The 19206-nt window shown below is 41.2% G+C and overlaps 1 protein-coding gene across 4 annotated transcripts in view; it reads right to left on the reverse strand.

Moving 5' to 3' along the window:
- Positions 1-19206, reverse strand: part of NCALD (neurocalcin delta) — a 314941-nt gene that overhangs the window by 68377 nt on the left and 227358 nt on the right. The window contains exon 1 of one of the 4 annotated variants that reach the window (XM_080647008.1): positions 7604-7898. The exons of 2 other annotated variants lie outside the window; for them this stretch is intronic. The gene's annotated coding sequence lies outside the window, so the exon portion shown is untranslated. Of the gene's footprint in view, positions 1-7603; positions 7899-19206 lie in introns of those variants that run through there. One more of the 4 variants, XM_080647007.1, reaches the window with a different exon arrangement.

A 19206-nucleotide genomic window follows, 5' to 3' on the forward strand; every position in this document is an offset into this window, starting at 1 on the left:
ATTTTGGCAGCTTTGTCAAGAGGAAAAAGACTTTGCTGAAGGAGCTAAATCTTACCTGACTGAGAGGAATTCCCTGGCCTTGGAGCATTGGAAAAGGGACAGAAGAGAGTGTCAAGGAGATTGCAGGATCTAACAATAGAAAACGAGGTAGCAGATTAGGCAGAGAAGGAGGACTAAGCAGTGACCAAGGGAAAATGGCATAGGAACTGCCATCGACACTGGACTGTCCTACAGAGAGGGTCCCAGGCAGCAGGGGGCAATGAGGGAGGTTTCACGAAAGCGTGGAGGCCGGTTTCAATGGAGCCCCAATCTTCTCCTAGACCAGCAACAGCATTAATATGTAAGACACTGTTCCAAATTCACAAACAGGTGTGGGGACCAAAGCTGTTTATACTTGGATTGGTAGCTGAACTATCTTTTCTTTCTTCTTTTTAACTTTACTTGTTCCTTCTTATTTGGCACTGATTCCGGGAGGGGGGCAGTGAGGCCTGAAACAAGGGCTTCTCTAGCCTCCACCTCCCCCCAGACCCTCTAAGCCCTGGTGTGCATTGATTATCCACACCCCCCCCCCCTCCAGACCCTCTAAGCCCTGGTGTGCATTGATTAGAGGCAGGAGTCCCAGAAGGCTGTTTCTTCAGAAATTATTTTAATCAGATTAGCTATTTATGCCAAATCACAGAAAACTATTTGATCTGTATATACTTAAAGTTTAGTCCTCTATACAGTATTCCAGTCATCTCTAATTTCCCCATATGGTCTAGCTAGTCTAGTTGCTTAAGAAATAACTCCAAAACTTATGGACTTAAAACAACAACAATATTTATTTTTGTTCATGAATCTGCAATTTAGGGCTGGCTGGGCAGAGATGGCTCATCTCTGGTCTCCTTGGCATCTGGAGGGCTTAAGGGGGCTCTGATGGCTGGGGCCTGGAATCCTCTGAGGCATTGCCCACTCACACGTCTGACAGTTGATGCTGGCTGTTGGCTGAGACCTTCAGGGAGGTGTTGGCTTTGACTCCAACATGTGGTCTCTCTACATCAAGTGTGTCAAACTCACGGCGTGTGGGCCGCATGCCTCATTTATTTGGCCCGTGTTAGCCTTTGACTTGGGCATGCTTGCTCTACATGGTATGGGCTTCCTCATAGTACGGAAGCTGGTTTTCAAGGGCAAGTGTCGTGTGTAAGAGAAATAGGAAAAATAGCTGAGAGGAAAAGAAACTGTATTCTTTCTATGATCCAGCCTTGGAAGTCACCTAGCATTGTCCCCACGGCACTCTATCTGTTGAACCAATCACAGTGCGTGTGGATTCAAGAGGAGGGCAGTGGACTCCACCTCTTGATGGAGAGTGTCAAGACTCGCTCTCTGTGCCTCAGTTCCCTCATTTATAAAAACAGATGTTGTGAAAAGGGGAAAAAGTTAATTTGAAAAGAGCTTATAAGACTTTCTAAGTGTTAGCTGTTTTCCTAACACCAGAGACATACCTCCTCCAGCTAGGACAGTAGTACCTCCTGGTTCCTAGGGGGATGGTGGTGGTGGTGGCAGCCCTGCCAGAGGTAGAAAATTAATGATCACAGGACATTGCCAACTAAGTTCACTTAAAAATCCATAAGGCAGATACTATGATCCAGGTAAGAAAACTGTGACCTAGGGCACTTGCCCAAAGGAACACCTGCAGGTGGTTCCTGACAGGATTTGTCCCCAGTTTAACTAGATGGAGGAGCCTGAATCCCTGGGTAACTGGGTGGAGCAGAGAGCTTCTCCTAAATCCGATTTGTGGGTGAGCAGGAAGTGAACAGTACTGTAGTATGCCATTGGGATTTGGGGCTATTTAGTACAGCAGTGAGCCGATCTTGACTGGGTTAGTACAGGGAAGATGGTACGGATATACTTAGGCACCACTAACTTAAGAATTCCTTTCATAAAATGGAAGGCTCTTATTTGCATAAGACTGAGTATTTGCATTAAAAAATCAGTCTCTAGGTCTGTACCTACAAGTCTCATTTCCTCTGAACTGGAGGACAGATAGATAGCCTTTGGGCCGCTGGCAGTAGGGCTGGGCATACTGATCTGGAATCCTTGACCCTGATATGAACAGATTATTTACAAATTAGGCTGGCTATTCACCAGCTGAAGAATGTCTCTTCTAAGGTTTGATTCTGGTGTAAAATCTAATAGTTCCCAGGTTGTTTGCTTGTCTCTTTTGTTTTGATGTTAGTTTGTTTTTTCTTTTAGTGAGGATTCTTTTTTTTATTGCACTGGCCAGCACAGCTGTAGAGGAGAAATCTTGGCTGCCGATACGCATAGGTCTCTGGGCAGGTTCCCTATATACACTGAGAGGCCAGATTATTATGATCTCTGAACGCATAGTAATCTGGCCACTCAGTGTGTGTGTGTGTATGTGTATATATATATATTTGAGGCCCGGTGCATGAATTCGTGCATGGGTGGGGTCTGGCCAGCCTGGCCAGGGGCAGGGGACAGGGGCGGTTGGCCGGCCTACCTGCTGGTCAAACTCCTGGTCGAGTGGACAATTTGCATATTAGCCTTTTATTATATAGGATATACACTGAGTGGCCAGATTATTATGCGTTCAGAGATCATAATAATCTGGCCACTCAGTGTAGTTATACTGTAAGTTCCGTGATGGTGGGGGACCTTGTCTGTCTTGTTCACCACAGCCTCCCCGGTGTCTGGTAGGTGCTCAAAATTTGTTGAACACATGGAAGACTGAATGCTTGCACTGAAGGACAGGCAAACAAATCTCAGAAGTCCATTGGACTCTTTATGCCAGATAGACCACTAAAGGACCAGCTGAGGGAGGGAACCAAAATGCCGACTCTAATACTGTGGATGCACTAAGCAGTTAATAAATACTTGAGGATTGGATGATGTGACCTCATGCTGCACCTGATTTGTGGTAAGTCGTGGGAAGGCATGGGATGGGATAACTTGTGGGATGCTATTTTTTATTTCATCATCAAAGATGTTGTAAATATGGCCATCACACAATTGGTTGTTGTTTTAGATGTCTGAATCACATGAAAGTCTGCGGGAGGCAGCTGAGCAGATATTAGAACACTCTTCTTGATATTTATCTCTAATGGATAAGGTTTAAAATCATCAAAGTAAAGACAATATAGGATCATCCTTTTAAAAACTCATCTTTTATAACAGCCGTATGCTGCCTTTGGTTTTCCTGCAGTCATTGGGACAGAATTCAGGAAATACGAACAATTCTTCCATTAGGACAAGCAGCAGCTGGAATATCTTTCAGACTAGAGATTTCGTTCCTGAAAATCAAATCTAGAACTGTAATGTTAGTTGAGTATAATATGTTTTACATTAGTGTAAACTAAATTTGAAAAGGATGCTGTGTCTCTATTGAAAGGCAGTTATAGAAAGATGTCCAAAAAAACTAAAGCTCACAGCAAATAAAAAGGACACACTGTCTTTAGTATGGAGAATGTGGCTCCACTGAATTTAAATATTTATCATATAATTTTTATATCCGAGTCTTAATGAGCACTAACTTTCATGAATCACTTCTGGAAACAATAAAAAATGCCCTATTTTTAAATGGCACAGGGTGCCATTTAAATAACAGTTGATTTCATGAAAAAAAATAATGGCATGTTCCTTTCTGAATTTAAATTTTCAAACACCTGCCATCAAAGAAGCAAACAGTGCAGACTGGAGTCAGAGATGTTTTTAGACTTTTTCCAATTTCTTCATAAAAGCCTCCAAAGCAGGTGTTCGTTTCGAGTCCAAAGAATAAGCAACGTTTGAGAAAATCCTTTTTCGCAATTTCCCAGAGAACACGTGAAAAAAAGCGCTAGGCTTTCATTTCAGATGTTAGGGATTTGGATCGAGTTTAAACAACAGCTTGTGCAAAACGTCATAGCTCCTATTCTCTCACACTGAGAAAGGATGGCTTTGGACACTCAAAACGCAGGTTAGAGAGACAATGCTACGGGACATCAGCCAACCAACTGCAAAGTAACCTGATTGGCTGGAGAGAAAACAGGCATTATCTTCTGCAAATTCAATGCGACATGGGAGAGTGAGACAGTGATTTACATAGTCCCACTAAATAATAATATTAATACTTCCCTTATTGCTCTTTTTTGTTGTTGTTGTTAATCCTCACCTGAGGATATTTTTCCCCATTGATTTTTAGAGAGAGTGGAAGGGAGGGGGAGAAACAGAGAGAGAGAGAAACATTGAGGGGGGAGAGAGAGAGAGAGAGAAAGAGAGAGAGAGAGAGATCGATTGGTTGCTGGGGCAGGGACTGAGCCTGCAACCAAGGTACATGCTCTTGACTGGAATCGAACCCAGGACCCTTCAGTCCATGGGCTGATGCTCCAACCACTTAGCCATACTGTCTAGGGCTCCTTTCTTGTTCTTAAATATCCAGTAAGTCAAGTAAGAGTCTGTGTTCAAAGTACGTGGGAAGTATCTCCATTTCCCACATCATTTTGAATGTGATTTGTCCTAGGGCCCTCTGGCAGATAAACCTCCAGGCTCTATCCTGACTAACTGGAATTTAACATGACAATTTATCAATTCACACATGTGCTTTACACTAAACTTGGAAGTTACATAAGTTCTTTAATGCACATTTCAAATATTGTGCACAAAGTACCTTCTAGAGTATTCCTTCAGCTATGATCTCATATAGCAATCTGCATTCTTCATCTAAGTACTTTTTGCTTATTTTCTCTGAGTGGATAAAGGTCCCTTCATCAATACCTATAGTCTTCTGTGGTCCATGGTTTTAACTTGTATAACTTGCATTAACACTATGCATTGTTCCTTTTAACCCCTATCTAACCAGGTAAGAATTCCTCAGTCCAAGTCACGTAAGATTACTTATGGATTTCAAGGAGAAAAATAAGAGAAAGTTACAGCTTGGTGGCTATACGGACATATCATTCCTTTTCACACAGAAATCCCAGAATACTCTGGGAAACTCACCCTTTCAGAGAATAAAATCAGATGTGGTGAAATTGAATGTGGAAATGATGATGTGGATTTTGTTTGATGCTGTTCTATGACCTTTTGGTGTCACTAGCTCACATATCATTAAACTCAGGGGTAGAGAGAATGTAAGGGGATCCAGGAACTTGGATGGAAAAAATATTACATTTTAGCTTCACTAACCTCAAACTGAAATTTAGTATTTATTGTCATTAAAATGGACGTCACAAACCACAGTACCTGGGATTTTGTTGCCAAGGATAATGGCAGATATTCTCATATCATATCATTATAGTTATCTCGAAATACCTTTTACCCTCATCACTACTTCAAATGATGGTATTATTTAATAGAGCACAATTCACAATTTTTCAAAAATCGGCCAATATATTTCAATAAGAGTGGTTGGTTTCCTTTGTAATCTTGCAGACCTTATCTTATGCATTTAAAGAACAGCATTCTGAGAAGAGTCTATAGGCTTCACCACGCTGCCGAAGAGGTCCATGACACCCAAAAGGTTAAAATCCCTGCAACTACACACGAGACAGTGGGTAATGCAACAGCTAAGTTCCTAAGTAAATCATGCCTTGCTAGTATTTTTTGAAGCTGAAACAAACTTGACCTTGAAGTCACACAGTCTCCGGGTTGTAAATAGATGATTCTGATGAGATCCATTTCCCCGCTTGTTTTGCCCTAAGAACAGACCTGTGGATTCTAAAGCAGCTCTGCTATTGTCGCACAGGTTGTTTTCTTCTAATGATGAACTTGATCATCGACACTTTGCTGAATTGTTCTCTTATATCTCCTACTGCTGGAATCCAGTCTATTTTATAACAGCATTGAATACAGTCATTTTATAACCTTAATTTAAAACATCATAAAAAGAGCACCAAGAAAGCTACTTGGAAAAGTATAATGAGAATTCCTTATTTTGAGTAAAAACAAACAAACAAACAAAAAAAACCAACTAAACATCAAAGTTCCCCACCAAAGACAGTGCTTTTAAATAACAGAGCCTGGTCCTATCCATGTTCATTTGAATTGCAAATCAATTAGCATATTTCTATGGCTATTAAGACTATGACCTCTGAGTTATAATTATGAGATAAATTAAATGAGATGATGTCTCAATAGAGTTGCCTTGAGTAGACTTTTTAGAAAATGCTCCATGGAGACTCTGACCAAAAATAGTCATTATCTAATCCAGCAAGTTAAATGAATATTCACTCAATGAGAGCTATTGAGAAATCATTGATGCACCCACAGTCACTCACTTATCACTGAAGTTAAATACTGTTCAAAATGCTCATCTCCAGAGTAAAGTAAATGCAATCAGAGAAATGAATAAAGAACATCAAAAATAAGAACAATATAGTCTTGCATTAACTTGAGATATAGTTCACATATCCTAAAATATATATTTTTAATATACATAGTTAAACCATTATTTTCTATTCATCAAAATAGTAGGTGTATTACATGTGCTGCTCTTAGACCTGCGCTATTTTTTCCTTTAAAACTTGTGAGATTTAGAAACCGATTATACATCGAGGCAGGCTTTGATTAACTTCAATACCAGAGGTTTTCCTTAAATTATAAGCCACATAATGATCCAACTAGTTTACAATGATAGAAAATTCAAGATTACTAAACTTGGGAAGAAAACAAACTACAATAAGGCACATAAACCCACTGGCATTTTATAGTGTTATAGGAATAAAGAAATAAAAGGCCTTCCTAATCAGTTATCAAATTATTCATTCAAGACCTGGAGCAAATTCTCAGTGACTATACCGTATTTGAATTAAAGTAGATCTACCTATGGTAATTTAGTTTTAGGGCTACTGTTTTCTTCTAAAGGAATTATTTCCATTTTTAAACATAAAAATAGATGATAGGACTCCTCAGTCAAGACCCTCCAATGTTATTCTCTTCACAGCTGAATGTTCAGAGGAAGATGCTGAAAATGTGCACTTTGCTCTAACAACCAAAAAGCAACTCAGGCACACATGTCAGAGCTTCCAGCCCAACTTCCTTGGCATAGTCCCGATTATTTTGTTCCAAACAGGAAGCTGTTGACAGTTTTCCCTGGTATTTTCAGAATACCCTATTTACAAGCAAAGCCCCAACTTCTGTTTCAAAGTATGATTTCTTTCCCGCTGTGCCTATTGTTGCTAAGTATGAATGCTGCAAGCGCGATAGAAACCAAATTCCAAACTATTCTGGGATGATTCAGAATAGGGCAGCAATTGTAAAAACAGCGAAGTTAGCAACATATTGCAAGCTATGCTGGAGTCTTTAAACCCAAAACAATGAGGGGAGGATTCCTGGAATTCGATGGGGGCATATTTGGCTCAAGTTGCAAAATCCGTATCTCTAACTAATGCCATGTTAGCATGTGTTGAGCAAGAAAGACGCTTACATTTTAACCTACTTCCAGAACATTAATCCAAATCTAACCAAATTCCAGAGGCTGCACAAAATTAGCAACTAGAAGCCGCTCCATAGTTTCCCCGGGTACAACAATAATTGCTCATGAAGACACACTTGTGGGAGGTAAGAGAGAGGAGAAACCGCAATGATCTATAAAACATCTAACCATTTGTGCATAAAGGAAACGAATTACCTCACACGGCAGAAGTGCAAGATTTAACAGTCCATGCTCCGCAGCCCTGGGAAACGGCAGCGGCGGGCAGTGGGAGCGGCGTGAGGCGCAGCAGCAGCAGAGGCGGCAGCAGCCAGCATCCACCAGATTCTCACAGGCCTTTGACTGTGTGGACTCAGCCACAGACTCTGCCTCCAGCTGACGTCAAAGTCCCTGTCACATGGCCAGATGAAAGCCAAGAGAGCATTGGTTGTCGTAGCAACCACAGAACAGCTCTGAAATTATTTCAATAGGTCATCTGTCACTGTGTGTGTGTGTGAGAGTGTGTGTACACACACACACACACACACACACACACACACTCACACACACACACACACACACACTCACACACCCTGTAACCATCGCGGACAGCTCCCTCAACCCCCGAAGTGGTGACTCAAGAGTGCCTCCAACTTTCCTCTTTGGGACTTGGGTGTCTGTTCCTAACTGGCTTGCAGGAAAATGCATGCCACTCTGAAGTTGCCATCAGTCTCGCTTTACCAGCACCAAGCATGTGTCTCTACAGAACAGAAGGAAAGAAACTGAAAAATCCTGGAGGTGGTTTTCTGAGCTAATTAAATCTATTTGTAAGCAAATGGGTAAAAACAGCAGCTCTAAGGGGAGTTGGAAGAAAAGGCATTTTTAACACTGTATAAGAACCCAATCAATGTACTGAGCCGTGCCAGTGACGGAGAGAAAAGCAAGAAACAGGGGGTGCTGGCCCAGAGTCAGATGAGGAAATCTAATAATCCCGACACCACCTAGGATGGGGAAATCGGGTGAGATGGATTCAGAACTCTTGTGTCGCAAAATGTCTATGCAAGGATGATGGCCAAAAGAGTTTCAAACCCGTGCTGCTTTAAGACAACCTTTGTAAAATTTTTTTTGACCTTTACTTTGGGGTCACCATACAGGTGCCAAATCCTCTCCTCCTAAATGCTCTGGTCCATCCCCTAAGGGCTCAGCGTGGAGTCCATGGGTGAGTGTCCTGCCAATGTCACGTTCAGCGACGCCTCGAGTGGCAGAATAAAACAGTCTTGTCTGTTTTCTAACTTCAGCTTCATTTCCCCTAGGATGAGCTACCTTACTTCTAAAACCACACGCATGCTTATTTCCCAGCTTATTTGCCCTCTGTATTACAGAAAGCCAATTACACGAAACGAAATAAAATCTACAGGAAGGTGCTCTGAAAAATACATAAAAAAACACATGTTCCTTCAAAGGGCACAGGGGAGAAAAGGCAGGGGAAGAGACTGCTCTGAGAACCCTAAGCTGGCGTTATCAGGATTCCTGTTCCGGCATCGTTTTAAATAAATGGGCAGCTCTGGGGTGTTGCAAAATCTCAGGGGAAACTCAGCCAGCTGGGCAGATTACATTTTTGTCACTCTGAAAGAATGCCATTTCTTCAGACATTCATTGCTTCTTGAACAATAAGACTAATGTCCAAGCTGTTTGGCATGGAATCTTCCTATTCCATCTTCCTCTCTCTTGACCTCTGTCCCAGCTCCAGTGGGGAGGGAAAAAAAAAAGTATTTTCATTTGAAAAGCTATTTTCCTGATGTTATTAGCTGGAACACTGCTAAAGTAAAACCAAGCCGCAATGCTTCCCCTTTAATTTCAGGTGAATGACGGCAGGAATTCACCTGTTTGCGCAGAGACATTTGGCTCATTGAATCCAACGCCTATCTAAATGGGTCAGGATGTGTCACTGGTGGCAGATTTCAGTAACAGTCACAATTCACCAATTTGCAATTTGTCAAGTTCTGATTCTCTGTTCCGAAATGCAATCCTAGTAATGAGGGGAATGCGAAGAGAGGGGAGAAAGCGTATCCTTCTAGACTTTCAGGGCCCCAGGCCCTGAGCTGCCCTGCCTGCCTTATCATCTCTCTGACTCCAAATCCTGGGCTGCCTAAACTCTTCATCTCACGCAGATCCAGCATTGAAGAGTAAAACTGCAGTACCCCTCTTTGCCAATAGGGGATGTCCTCTGAAACCAGGAGCTCTTGGTTCTAAAAATTCCTGAAAGTCATGGCTTCAATGAGTTTCAAATTTAGCAAAAACTAACACTTCTAAAAAATGTCTATTCCTTTTAAGACTAAATATATTTAACTCTATATTGACTTGGTCTTCACTCATTATAAGTTAAAGCAATCAGTGGTCTGGCCTTCCATATGTACAGGGGACGCAAGCTTCCAACCTGCCATTACTTATTTCCCTTGGCCAACTACGGAGGATCAGCTATGCCTCTTACAGCTAAGGAAGTTACGGGTCCCCTGTAGGGTTGAAATCGTGACGAGGATCTCTTTGGAGCTCAGAATTATATCAGTTTGGCTCATTAATCCAAATGTAGCTTGAAAAGATCACAGGAAATACACACGGGGGCCTTTTCCAATAGCAGCCCACACGTTGAAGGAATACGTGTCACTTCACTTTTTTAAATGACAACTCACTTTTTAGGTGAAAGTGACTCACTGAGTTTAAAAATATCCATTCAAAAATACGTCTGCACTAGAGTGTAGACTTGCTGTGTGAGCGTCAAGGCTGCGTATTAGTCTGACCACTGTGCCAGAGGTAACTGGTAAATGCCACTAAGACAGTCTGACTTGGGTTCACACACCTGAATGAGCAGGTGGGCATGAGCAGGTGAGGATAACCAGCCTTTTATTTGATGTGTCTAGGTAGAGACGTTTCTGTGTCACTGCCCTAACATCAGTGGGAAGGACATGGACATATATTTTGGGGGGCACTGGGTTCAAATCTCATCTGGGCAAATTACTTGAGTCTTCTGAGCTCCAGTGCCTACCTCCCAGGGTTGTTGTGAGGATTATAAAGCTAATGTACGTAGTATTCTAGAATTCTCACACCCTGCCACAGGGTGGATGGCTCCAGGTGTGTCATTTCTTGCTTATATGTCTGACTCTAATAAGTCTTAAAAGACATTCAGGGAAAGAGTGGGGTATGATTCATCTCTACAACTCTACAGTTAGCACACGGCCTGAAATATAATACATGCTCAATAAATGTTGAGTGACTCAAATATTGGGAATAAATGCTGTGCAACAGAAAGAAATGGTTCCTGTGTCTTCCCACTAACAGAGAATAGAAAGCATTCCCTCACCTCCCCCCCACTCCTGTCCCCTGCAAAAAAATGCAAAGGAAGAAAAAGGAAAAACAAAACAAATTTTGACTTATCACAAAATTTTCTAGCAATGAATGGGCTCAAGTGAATTTACCAAGGAAATCAAACTTATCTCTACTAAACCATAAATACTTACTATGACTGTATGTAAGTTATATGTGGATGTATTTTATGGCTACTGCTGTTAATATCAGATCATCTTTCGCATTAATTGAGCACTTACTATATGTGGAACATTGTCCTAAATACTGCAGACATATGAAATCATTTACTGTAATACCCTACGAAGCAGGCACCAGCCTTTTTCACATTTCACAACTGAAGAAACTTCAGCTCATCAAGACTAAGTAACTTGCCCACCTTGTACCGGGCAGAGTAGGATCTACATTCCAGAAACCTGGCCCCATGCATTTTGGAAGTAATTTACATTTTATATATGCTTAGAAAGAATTGAATTATTTCTTATGTTTATTTTATACTCGAGTTTTAATTTCTTATGAGGAAGAGAAAGCTGACTTATCTTTTCTGAGTCTGGGAACTGTAATGATCCCTAATCTAGCTTAGGCCTAAGGGGTGGTAGGGCAAGAAAAATCTAATCGGAACAATTTGAATCAAGGGAAATGGGCAAAGTAAAATAGTGAAAATATCCTGAATAAAACGGTGCTCAGATTATTATAGTCTTCACTGAAGCAAATATTTGGATTGCACGGGCTTGGGTAACTTTTGTTTCCCACTATGATGGAGTTTCATGTGTTCAAACCAATACTCTCACTGAGATAATATTCGCTGGATTTAAAAAAAAAAAATGGTTGGAAGGCTTCAAAGGGCAGCAAAGGCAGCAAAATTGTTAAGTTCCAAGATCTCAGATAAAACAAAAATATATTGATGTTAGCCCTCACATTACCTCTGCTTTTCTCCTCCAATTATTGGATACATTTTTAAAATATATATTTTTATTGATTGCAGAGAGGGAGAGAGAGATAGAAACATCAATGATGAGAGAGAATCATTGGTGGACTGCCTCCTGCATGCCCCCTACTGGGGATCGAGTCTGCAACCTGGGCATATGCCCCCTACTGGAATCAAACCCAGGACCCTTCAGTCCGCAGGCCAACGCTCTATCCACTGAACCAAACCAGCCAGGGCTATTGGATAATTCATAAGTGGTGTTGGCATTCTCAGGGACTGGAGAGACAAAAAATTGGAGTAAAAATATTCAAAGCATCCAGGACTGTAGGGATAAAAATTCTATTTTTAAAAAGGGAATCACAGAGAAGAAGTGATCCCAACATTCTGAACAGTGTTTCTCCTGGAGCATTTGCCAGCTCCTAAATGGTGTTATATAAGAGAAGAAGAAGTAGAGCATAAAAATACATCTAAGCGGATAAAAACATAAAGGGCGGGTTTAGCAGTCTCACAGTCCTCGGGAGACAAAAACAGGAGTGCAGGCTCCTCCAAGGAGTCTGAGTTGGTAAACATCCTAAGTCTTCAGGTCTCATAACTAAAAGGAAGTAATGGAAAACAAGAAATAGGTACACCCTCACAAAAGCCTGTTTCCATCCTGGAAGTATTATAATACCTAAGCGGATCAAGGTAATTTGCTCCTGTTGTAACTACACTCCAGAGAAAATTAACCCTCTCTAAAAGAATATGACATCACCCTTACTATTTTTCATACACCACTTCTAACTCAATCCAAATTCATTAATCATGCCAGCAGACAGGTCTAACAGCCCAAAATCTAAGAGGAAAAAATAGGCAATAGACATAGACCCACAGGTGATTCATCTTCTGTAGTTATCATAAGACAGGGATTTTAAAATAACTATCATTAATATATTCAAGGGATATAGATGGCAAGATAGAGAGTTCCACATGTAAAAAATAAAATCTATAAAAAGGAGCATATTAAGATGAAAGAACTGAAAAAATACAACAACTTAAATTAAAAACACAAGAGGTGGGTTAAGAACAGAGAAGAGAAAATTAGTGAAATTAAAAATAGATCAGCAGACAATATCCAGACTGAAGTATAAGAAGAATGAAAAATACAGAAAAGAATGTAAGAGATATTTGGGACATGATGTGTTTGGGAAAGAAGAAGAGAATAAAGAGATAGGACAGAAGCCATATTTGAAGGAAGTGGCTGAGAAATTTCCAAAGCTTACAAAAGACACAAAACAACAGAATTAAGGACCCACATTGACCCCACACAGGGTAACAAAGAAAATCACACATAGACACATTATGACCAACCTGCTGAAAACGAAAGACAAATCTTAAAGCAGCAAGACAAAAAAAAATCATGTTAATTTTAAAGGAGCAACAGCAGACTTTATAAGCATAAAACAAACAAATAATCGATTCCATTAGAAAACCAGCACAAGACAGGAAGAGATATTTCCCCCCAAAATATATACAGATGACAAATAAGCACACAAACCATTTTTCCAAAACCATTAGCCATTAGGGAAATACAAGTTAAAACCATAATGAGATACCACTACATACCTATCAAAATGACTAAAATAGGGAACAGTAACAACACTAAATGCTGGCAAGGATGCAGAGACTCTGAATCACTCACACAGTGCTGGTGGGAATGTAAAATGGTGCAGCCACTATGGAAAACAGTGTGACAGGTTTTTTTTAAAAAAGGAAACATGCAACTCTCACATGACTCAACAATTGTGTTTCTGGGTATTGCAGAGAAATGCGAACACAAAAACTTGTACTCACATGCTCGTAGCCGCTCTCATTGTAATGGCCAATAAATGGAAACAACTCGGATGCTTTCAATGAGTGAATGGGTAAACACTTTTTAGTAGATCCATACCATGGAATACTGCTCAGTACTAAAATGGAAAAAACTATTGATGCCTGAATATCCAAAGAATTCTGCTGAGTGCAAAGCCAGTCTTCAAACGGTCACATACTGTACAATTCCATTTATATAACACTAGAGGCCCAGTGCATGAAATTTATGCATGGCTAGGGTCCCTAGGCCTGGCCGGTAATCAGGGCCAATCTGTGGGGCGACTGGCAGGGTGATCCAGGGGCCCCGCTGGCACCTGCCTTGGCTGGCCTGGCACCGCCCGCTCACCAGCCCTGCCCCCCACTGCTGCCGGTCACCTCCCTCTATTGGCACCCACCTTGGAAGCGACTGATGGGGCGATCAGGGGGCAGCACTGCCCACTTGCTGTGTCCGGCCCTGCCCTACTGGCGGGAGGACCGGGGTGGGGGGGGCCCACTGGCACCTGACTTGGCTGGCCTGGGGCCTGCAGGCTGGGGGCAGCTCCTGCATTGAGTGTCTGCCCCCTGGTGGTCAGTGCGTGTCATAGCGACCAGTCGTTGCACCAGTTGTTCCTCTGTTCGGTAGATTTGCATATTAGGCTTTTATTATATAGGATTATCGATATGACAGAATTAAGAAATGAAAAACAGATCAGTGGTTGGCAGGGATTAAGGAGGAGCTGCATACAACAGATACACTTTGGAAATAGGGACACAGAAAGGCTAAAAGTAAAAAGATGGAAAGTGATATACAAACTACCAAGCAAAAGCTGGTGTAACAATATGACTATCAAGAAATAGTATTTGAGCCCCAGTCAGTTGGCTCAGTGGGTAGAGTACCAGCCTGCTGAAGGGTCCCAGGTTCGATTCTGGGCAAAGGCACGTACCTTGGTTGCAAGCTCGATCCAGGCCCTGGTCAGGGTGCATGTGGGAGGCAACCAATCGATGTGTCTCTCTCGCATTGATGCTTCTCTCTCTCTGCTTCTCCCCTTCCCTTCCACTCTCTCTAAAAATCAATGGGAAAATATCCTCAGGTGAGGATTAGCAAAAAGAAAAAAAAAAAAAGAAAAGAAAGAATAGTATTTGATAGCAAGGTAAGCAAAAAATACTACTAGAGATACAGAGGAAGACTTATCAATTCACTTTTCTAAATATGCATACACCTAATAAAATACCTTCAAGATAAATAGAAAAATCCACAATAATAGCATTGATTTAACATATATTTCTCTGTAACTTATAGAATAGAAAAAAAAAGTAGGGATATAGAATATTTCAGTGGCAAAATTAATCAACCTGATTTAATCACCATATGAAGAATGATGATGTAAACAATCACAACAGGCTTTTTTTTTCCTTAAATGTATTTAACAATACTGACTAGCTGCTGGGCCATAGGAATGTATCAACACATTATAAATAACTGAAATCACAAATATGCTCTTTGCACAGTGCAGAAAAAAAACCTAGAAATCAATATGAAAAAGACAAAGAGCCGAAACCGGTTTGGCTCAGTGGATAGAGCGTCGGCCTGCGGACTGAAAGGTCCCGGGTTCGATTCCGGTCAAGGGCATGTACCTTGGTTGCGGGCACATCCTCAGTGGGAGGTGTGCAGGAGGCAGCTGATAGATGTTTCTCTCTCATCGATGTTTCTAGCTCTCTATCCCTCTCCCTTCCTCTCTGTGAAATATCAATAAAATATATTTAAAAAAAAAAAGACAAAGAAAAATCCCTAAATGGAAACTAAGCAAAACATTTCTAAATAATCCATGTATTAAAAAGATTTACATTGCAATTTAGAAATATTTGAACTGAACACCAAAAAATGTAATGTATCAAAACGTACATGCATCTGAAGCACTATCTTTTAAAAATATTTTTTTTATTGATTTCAGAGAGAGGAAGGGTGAGGGAAAGAGAGATAGAAACATCAGTGATGAGAGAGAATCATTGACCAGCTGCCTCCCGCAAGCCCCCTACTGGGGATCAAGCCTACATCCTGGGCATGTGCCTCAACCAGGAATTGAATCATGACCTCCTGGTTCATAGGTCGATGCTCAACCACTGAGCCATGCCGGCCAGGCTAATGAACATGCACAAAGATGTTAAAAACAACAACAACAACAAACACTGAGGTTCCACATTTGGCATGGCACTTTGAAGAATTCCATGGACCTGTTCCCCAGAGAAAGAAGCATAACTGATAAAAAATATTTTAAAATGTCATATAAAGTCTGTGGGAATCATCCTTAGGGCATACAGCCAATGAAGAAACATTTGTTTTTTGAAAATACTAAAACTTGATAAGAACTTTGAGGGTCTGTGGCACCTGAATCTTGATCCACTTCCTCCCCAAACTCTCAGCTCAGTTCATAAAAGTTTCATTCCGGAAAGGTTTGACCAATAAGATTGGGCTCCTTCTCCTTTAGCCCTCAGTTAAAGGCTACAGTGTATCACTGGGAAACGCAAGCCAGCCGCCTTTCTCGAGTTCTGCTGTTAAATCCTGGGTGAGTATAGCCACCAGGAAAAAGAGAGAGGCCCAATCTTATTTAAGGCACAATTATTATATGTTAAATCTATTCCCAGCTGTTAAAGTTTCCACCATCACAAATTGGGAACTTTATACAAGTGAGATATCACGTCTATATATATAAAAGGCTGAGCAACCATCCGACAGTCCAATCAGCCCATAGGTATGATGCGCACTGACCACCAGGGGGCAGACGCTCAATGCTGGAGCTGCCGAGCTGCGGTGACTTGTCAGCTGCGGTTCTCAGGTGATGCACCCCGGAACCAGAGAGTAGGGAGCCTGATTCCGGGGTGCGTCACCCAAGAACCACCCTCTCCCAATCCGGGGATGCAGGGGATGTTGGAGAGCCAGTTTCAGCCCAATCTCTGCAGGCCAGGCCGAGGGACCCCACCTGCTGGAGGGAACCCGCTCACACCGCAGACGCCCTTGGAACCACGGTGCCGCCCCAGGTGCAGCTGGCCAGGGAGGGACCATGGGAGATAGGCTCCGGGGCGTGTCCGGTCCCTCTCGCCCAGTCCCGCCCCGCCAGCCACCTTGTAATTAATTTCCTTTCAATGTGCACGAATCCGTGCACCGGGTCACTCGTGTTAAATAAGCTTATAGAATTTCATGAAATTCCCAGGAATCCCTGGAGCAGAAAATAGAATGCACTATACACTCAAAAGCATTGCAGAAGAAATACTAGAGAGCAGCTCCTCACGTCTCCGAGTAATTAAATGAGTAACCTTTAACTAATATTTGGTAAATATTCAAAGACTCTTTAAAGCCTTTCTGGACACTGAGGAGTCACAGGCACAGAAGATAAAGAAAAAGGAGAGAAGAGACAACAAAATCACTCAAGGAATAAAAATGGCCTCTCCTTTCACCCTGCCTGCCTTTTCATAGATTGAATGAGAGGAATAAATCCATTCCTCAAAGAGAGAGAGTTTCCCACACGAATCTAAGGATGTTGCTTTGTAGGAACATGGACAATGAATCATCTCTCCCTATATTTAATCTCCCATACAAAAGGAAAGCTGCAAAATGTCACTTTTCCATCAGCAACATCCAGTACAATTAGAGCAACTTTGGTAATAGCATCTTTGTTTTTGCTTTTTGGTAAAAGACTGTTTGAGAACCGGAGCTGTCATTGCTGCCACACCGCCTTTGTTGCATATGTATAAACCCAACTTTTACCGATCTTCAAGGATTCTACCCCTTCCTCTGGCCCCGGATAAAGAAATAGGCCTGGAAAGCATGAAGAAGCCAGGTGTTTTCCTTGTGCCCCTATCAAAAACGGCAACTCCTGTCAACAGCATAGAATCAGTCCCGGAATCTGTCTCCAGCTCAAAGTCATACACTTGGTTGAGTGTTGGCATTAAAGGTTGGCATCAAAGATTCTTGCTGTGTTATAATGTAAAGAATATAAACTTCGGAGTCAGGTACACTCAGATTTAAATGTGGGCTCCCCAAATATGACTTTTCATCTCTATGACTTTGGACAGTTTATTTCATCTCTCTGAGTCTTGATTTTATTACCTTGCAGGGTGGTTATAAAGAGTGATGCTCAATTTAGTAGTGCATCTGGTACAGTTAAAGAGACAAAATTAAGCTTCATAAGTAGGAAGAATAATTCAGAAATGTGCTAATTAGGGTCCACATTTCTGTATGCTTTCCAAAAAAATGAATTTAATTGAATGTGGTTTTCTGTTTTCATTGCATTCCTTAGTAAATTATAATTGTTCTTTTTATCAGAACTATAAATTTATATTTCATTGGCTATATTTCCATTTAATAACAGTTAAAAACACAGCATAGAATTATATTTAGCCTATTAAATTATTTAATCTTTATGAAACAGAGAAATAGAACATTAGTTTATTAATTTGCTGATACTAGTTTCTCTTCTAAAAAATCGATCCCTAAAAAAGCACCACCTATTCTATCAACTGCAAATGCCCTGTTATTTTTTAAAATATTTTTATTGATTTCAGAGAGGGAGAGAGAGAGATGGAAACATCAATGATGAGCGGGAATCATCCATCTGCTGCCTCCTGCACACCCCACACTGGGGATCAAGCCTGCAACCTGGGCATGTGCCCTGACCAGGAATCAAACTGTGACCTCCTGGTTCATAGGTTGACACTGAACCACTGAGCCATGCCAGCCGAGCAAATGCCCAGTTATTTTTAATGCAAAACCTTTTCCATAATAACCTTTTCACAGATTTATATAAAGCATATGTTCTAACAGTGTCAAGGATGTACATCTTGCTTTGATAAAATCAAATGTATATAAATCCTAATGTAGCAAAAGAAAATTAATTAGGACATTTAAAGTACAACTACCTCCTGTAGTGAATATAAAATAAAATTTAAATAAAAAAAAAAAGATTTATTACAGCTTTTCAGAAAGAGGTTTGCCTGGAGGAGACAGCCATATTCCTGACAGCGATTTGGAATATAAGGAAGCAGAAAACCCCCAAACATATTACATGAAATGTTAAAGGGTCTTCTTTAAGAAGAATAAGAAAAGAAAGAAAAATATGAACAATAAAATGGCAACAAATGCACATCTATCAACAGTTCAATCTAAAACATATTCTAATAACTATGTATGGTGTCAGATGGGGATGAGATTGATTGGGATGATCCCTGGAGAAGCACAGCAAAGTGTGACAGAGCCTCCGGGAAGAGGGGTGTCCCTCCCAGCTGGGAGCAAACCCACTATTGAAAAACGTACTGCAGTGTCTTCACAGCGGGCCTCCTAGAAGGCAAAGTGTTGCCCTGATGGACCTTTGGCTGTTCTATCAAGTTCTCCGATTCTGAAATTTCTATCTATAAAACTATTTCAATTGCAATAACAGTATTGTCAATGGCCAGATTATGGCCCAGGTCAGAGAACATGGTGCTCTCTTGCGATCATCTACAATTAAGATCTGACCCAGCACTGCAGGAAAGGGTGTGTTCTCAGACTGGCTGGAAGGAGGTGGTTCATCTCCAAAGGTATGCTGGAGGGTATTTCCTGTCCAACCTGCCTTGAGGCTTTTTTAATTTCCTGTAATCTTATCTGTGGAAAGCCACAATATTTTTTATATCGGTATCAACCAAAGAAACAAAATGTAATTTCTCTCTGAAGAGG

Source organism: Plecotus auritus (assembly GCF_963455305.1).
Source record: "Plecotus auritus genome assembly, chromosome: 11".
Classification (NCBI taxonomy): Eukaryota; Metazoa; Chordata; class Mammalia; order Chiroptera; family Vespertilionidae; genus Plecotus; species Plecotus auritus.